This window comes from Pelophylax lessonae (genome assembly GCF_965119305.1).
Source record: "Pelophylax lessonae genome assembly, chromosome: 4".
Taxonomy (NCBI): domain Eukaryota; kingdom Metazoa; phylum Chordata; class Amphibia; order Anura; family Ranidae; genus Pelophylax; species Pelophylax lessonae.
The window spans coordinates 475826576-475832575 of record NC_138771.1 but is presented as its reverse complement, the minus strand read 5'-3'; positions in this window follow the sequence as shown (position 1 = coordinate 475832575).

Genomic DNA, 6000 nt, shown 5'->3' with positions numbered 1-6000 from the left:
TGTAAAAATCAAAATTTTTTAACATTTTTGGCCAATTTGTTTTCTGCTACATATGTTTGGTAAAAAAAATCGCAATAAGCGTATTTTGATTGGTTTGCGCAAAAGTTATTGCGTTTACTAACTACGGGAAAGATTTTTGTAATTTTTGTTGTATTTTCTTTTAACGAGTAATGGCGGCGATCTGCGATTTTTTTGCGGGACTGCGACATTGCGGCGGACAGATCGGACCCTTGACTGACATTTTTGACACTTTTGGGGGTACCAGTGACATTACTACAGTAATCAGTGCTATACATATGCACTGTTACTGAAAAAATGACACTGGCAGGGAAGGGGTTAACGTTATTGGAGAGGGAGGGGTTAAGTGTGTCCCTAGGGGCGTGTTTCTAACTGTGCAGGGATGTGGCTGTGTGTGTAACAGCAGAGATCAATGGTCCTACATAGCAGGACCGTTTGATCCCTGCTGTTACACAAGGGAGAATGACAGGCGGCTGTGTTTACATTAGCCGCCTGCCTTTCTCCCTCTGTAACCGACGATCGCGAGTGACTCACGCGGAGGTGTCCGTGAACGAGCGGGGGCGGGAGCGCGCCTCCGGCAGCGCGCGCGCGCTCGCCCCCTATTGGCTCACAGGCTAGTGACATACCGGTACGTCACTTTGCCTGCACGGGGCTGACCGCCGCAGTATATGTACTTGCGGCGGTCGGCAAGTGGTTAAGTATATCTTATTTATTTAAAGACAGTGTAACGGAACCGCGGCCCACACTGTGCTTGTGGGCTTCCATCAGAATACCGCTTCCTTCAGTCTGAACATAGATATCAGATATTCTAGCCGCCCCCATACAAAACTAGCCGAGAATAGCTTGTATAAGATCTGGAACCTTTATTGAACAAACTCACACCGAATATATACCTCATCAGGTCAGGTAAGCCTGATCACATTATCATATGCAGATGAAATTGTATACAGAAATAGAATTAAGCTGAACTAATTACCTAGCCGTCTGGACAGAAACAATATGTGAATGGGAATGCAGACCCAGACAATGTTATCAATAACATGTTAATTAACTCAGCACTGCAACAAGGCTAAAACAAAATACATTACACATTATCCTAAGTTTAAACACAGAACCCACAGTAGACAACAGGTGAGTAAATCAGCATAATCAACAATGTGTGGAAGACAGGTGGTTGAGCTGATGATATTAGCATCTGCTATGAGTCTGACTGTGTGAAGCAGTCTCTTATTAGCAATAGGCAGCTAGGCCTTTAACATAGATCCTAGGCCTAGAGTCCCAGAGACTTCATATATTCCTTGAGCTATATTGTTGACAAATGTTACTGTCCCATTTGAGTAATCCAAACCATATTTTCAGTGTCCACTAAGTCCATCATTTTCTTGGTCACCCTGTGTTCCTAATAGACACAGGGTGACTTACACATGAGGGGCCTAGGGGGCTGAGAGAGGGATTTCCCAACCTCTTCAAGGTAAGCTGTGTTCCACAGGCCCCCCAACCAAAGTGACCCCCGTCACAGACAGTATATGAATTAAGAACTAATGTATCCCAACCACGACACTACCTGCCTGGAGTTTGCATGTTCTCCCTGTGCCTGCGTGGGTTTCCTCCGGGTACTCCGGTTTCCTCCCACACTCCAAAGACATGCTGGTAGGTTGATTGGCTCCTGTTTAAATTGACCCTAGTATGTGTATGTATAAATGTCAGTTAGGAGGCACTTGTGGTCTGTACCTCACATGGCAACGATACACCTGCTCCTTTATGGAACTCTATCTCTAAGACCAATGTTCCTTCTTCTTTTTTCTTCTCTTTAACCTGATTGTTGCTTGCACTAACACATCCTGCCGAACTTAAAAAACCCTACACCAGGTGACGAAGGCTAAAATATCCTAGCCGATTGATTTAACTACGGTTTTGTTTTCTTCCAATGCACAGGATCACTACGCTTAGCTGACATCTTCTCCACCCTTTTCTTTATAGCAGGGACCTTTTCCCACCTTCGGACGCAAATTGATCCCAATTGGGGTGTCCGATAGATGGGAATTGGCCCGCCGATCATTATATCGGGATGTAGTTACTTTAGGGTACTCATTGAACAAGTGATCCTTGGTTTGATGCATCAATGTTTCTAGTTCTTACCCTCCCCCATTGGAAGTTCTATTGTATTGCATTGTATTGTGTATAATTGCACTTATTGTCAACTTTCTCATCTGTTGTGAACGCTTTTGATTGTACTTTTTCTTTTTGAAATTCCTAATAAAAACTTATTGGAAGAAAAGGAAATAAATAAATAAATGTCAGTTAGGGACCTTAGATTGTAAGCTCCATGAGGGTAGGGACTGATGTGAATGTACAATATACACAAAAGCACTGTGTAAATTGTCGGCATTATATACAGTATATATCTGTAATAAAAACATATTTTGTTTTTGAGTTTAGATAAACTTTAACGGAAGTAAGGAGAAATTATAATGCTAAATTTTAGTAGCTTCTAAATTCACTGAAAATTGGTTTACAGGTACCCTACGGGTGGGTGACAGGTTCTCTTAAACAGTGAAGGAGGTCCTATGTGCCCTATATCCGACAAAACTGCTCACTATGTGACAGGATGTAAGAAAATGCGTTTTTGCAGCGTGCCAATAATGCTCGACTTGCTTCTACGCATTTATGTTTTTCGTGCATATGTTAAATTGTTAACATTCAAGTGGGAATTGCTGGCAGGAAAGGAATGGGGTTAGATAAACTGTGACTCCAGCAGAGGGCCCATTACATCAACCACGTCAGGGAAGATGTCAAATTCCCTCCAGCTGTTCCTGCAGGGGTGCGTGTCCTCCACCCCACGTAGATGCCTTTAGCGATGCCAACATAAACGGTGCCACCTGCCACATCGCATCCACACAGATTGTCACAAAGTCAGGAAAACTTTGTGGGAAGTTCAGTTTTCATAGACTTATGTAAAGCTCTGCGTAAATTGATGGCGTTATACAAGTACCTAAAATAAATAAAAAATTAAATAAATGTTCACCTGTTCAAATATGTTGAAAAAGTCAAGGAATGCTTCTTTTTCTATAGGCTGTACTTACTTCTTACTTTTTTTACTTAACTGTATATGTGATGATTTTGTATGCTTTTGCTCTTATGAGCTCCCGCATATAATGATTAAACTAAAAAAACTAAAGATACCCTATAAAGAAATCATCAGGTTGCTACAATCAACACAGATGCCTTCCCTCCCTCCACCCCAGTGTCTAGGATGATGTCACATAATATTGCAAATTAGCGTTTTCTAAGGAAGGGAATGGGAAAGAAAAGGCCAGATCTCAGGGATTGTGATGTAAAGTTGTGAGTCACAGCTCAGGGTTGTGGCACATTCATTTCCTCAGAGTTATGTACTCGATCTGTCACTTTTTGGTCAATCTACCGCACACTGCATTACATGGGCAAGCCAATCAGAAGTTTCCCTTACAGATCAGTGGACAATGAGGACTGCTGAAAAGGAGTGGGAAGAATAGGGCTTTTTAGAGAATAACCAGCAGGGGACCAAAGCTTGAAAAATTAACTTTTTCTTCTCACTATAATCCTTTTCATGTTTCTTCCATGGAGGATGACGTGTTTGTCAGATTAGCCAGTGAGTGGCAGATGCGAGATCGCTGGTCACTTTAATGGTAAGTAGGACATTATCATCATAAACTGAGCCAGACTTTTGAAGAGCAAGTCAAGCTGAATGTAAAATTTAAGACCGAACTCCAGTCCAACAGATAAATACACATATGTGAGCTGTTTTGACTGCCAAATGATTGTCCATCCAGTTCTGAGATTTACAAAGTTCTGCCATACAGCATATCCCTATCTGGCAGGGAAAGAGACTTGGTTTTAATCTGTTTCAGTCCAGTAACATTGCAGGTCTTGTCTTACCCCCAGCCTGTGGCTGAAGAGAAGCAGCAGATGGATCAGCTCATCTCTCTGCTCCCTGCTCCTATCAGAATTTCCCTTGTTAGCACAGCACAACTAACTTCTTGTTCTGCTTCTTCCTCCCACAGTTTGAGCTCCGCTGCACAAGGGAATTTAATATTTACACTGCTTACCCTTAAATAATGATGTACAGTATTATTGAATACAGAGATGCATTCATTTGGGTTTTATATGGGGTTGGAGTTAACCACTTTACCACTAGAGCATTTTGCTGTCTTACGTCTGGGCCACTTTTTGCGATTCGGCGCTGTGCGACTTTAACTGACAATTGCGCGGTCGTGCAACGTCATACTACCCAAATGAAATTTACGTCCTTTTTTTCCCACAAACAGAGCTTTCTTTTGATGGTATTTGATCACCTGTGCGATTTTTACTTTTTGTGCTATAAACAAAAAAAGAGCGTAAATTTTGAAAAAACAACATTTTTCACATTTTTTTATATGAAATTCCCCCCATAAAAATGTAAAAATCAAAAATTTTTTAAATTTTTGGCCAATTTGTTTTCTGCTACCTATGTTTGGTAAAAAAATTCACAATAAGCGTATTTTGATTGGTTTGCGCAAAAGTTATTGCGTTTACTAACAAAGGGAAAGATTTCTGTCATTTTTGGTGTTTTTTTTTTTAACGCGTAATGGCGGCGATCTGCGATTTTTTTTGCGGGACTGCGACATTGCGGCGGACAGATCGGACCCTTGACTGACATTTTTGACACTTTTGGGGGTACCAGTGACATTACTGCAGTAATCAGTGCTATATATATGCACTGTTACTGCAAAATGACACTGGCAGGGAAGGGGCTAATTTTATTGGAGAGGGAGAGGTTAATGTATGCCTGGTGCTTACTGACGTGTGGGGGGGGAGGTGACTGAGTGACACAAGGACAGATCCAGGGGTCAGCTATGCTGAACCCTGCAATCTGACCCTGCCTGTCACTTGGGAGATCCGCCCGCTTGTGTTTACACAAGCAGGCGGATCTCCACACTAGATCCCCGACGATCGGGGAAGAGCAGAGGCGATCGCCGCTGCTCCTCCCCTGGCCCGACTCACGCTGTGACTGAATACAGCGGGAGCGAGCCTCCGGCGGCGCGCGCGCGCCGCCCACAAGGGGAGTGTCTGACGACCTAGTACTACTTCGTCAGACGATAACGAGCCACTTTGCCGCAGTAGTACTACGGTACTCAGCGGTAAAGTGGTTAAAGGGTTACTCCACTTTCATGGGGAAAAAAAATAGCAACTAAAAAAAATATAGCGTATACAATTGCAACTCTAGTCATATTGTAATTAAATGTTATTAAAAATGACCTTTCCTTTTCAATCTGCAGCTCTGTCATTTTCTGAAAATGCAATGCAATATGGCTACCGGGAGGTGTTCTGTACCCAGAATGTGTACTGACCACACCCCAGAAACATCATTTCCTGCTTGTGTGATTGGTTCACTGATTTTCCCAGAAGTCTGCACTAAGATACAAGTCAGATTTCAGGCATCCCCTGCAACAAAGATGTAATTTTTGGTGAGATACTCCCAATAAGAAATCATGTCTAAAGGGATGCAGGCTTTACAATTTTCCTCTTTAGAGCTCTGCAGGTGCAGCAGCAGATTGGTAATTATGAAATCACTCCCATTAGACTGACTGTGTACATGGGTACAGACAATCACACAAGGATTTCTTCAGAATAACAAAAGGTAGGAATCTGCAACAAAGTTTGTTAAAATCCTTGAAAAAAATCCATTGACTTGAAAAAGAATTCATACCCCCTGAAATGTTCCACATTTTGTCATGTTACAACTAAAAATGTGGCACATAATTGTTAAGTAGAAGGAAAATGATAAATGGTTTTCAAGAATTTTGACAAATAAATTGGTGAAAAGTGTGGCGTGCATTTGTATTCAGCCCCCCTGAGTCAATTCTTTGTAGAACCACCTTATGCTGCAATTACAGCAGCAAGTCTTTTTGGGGATATCTCTACCAGCTTTGCACATCTAGAGAGTGACATTTTTGCCCATTCTTC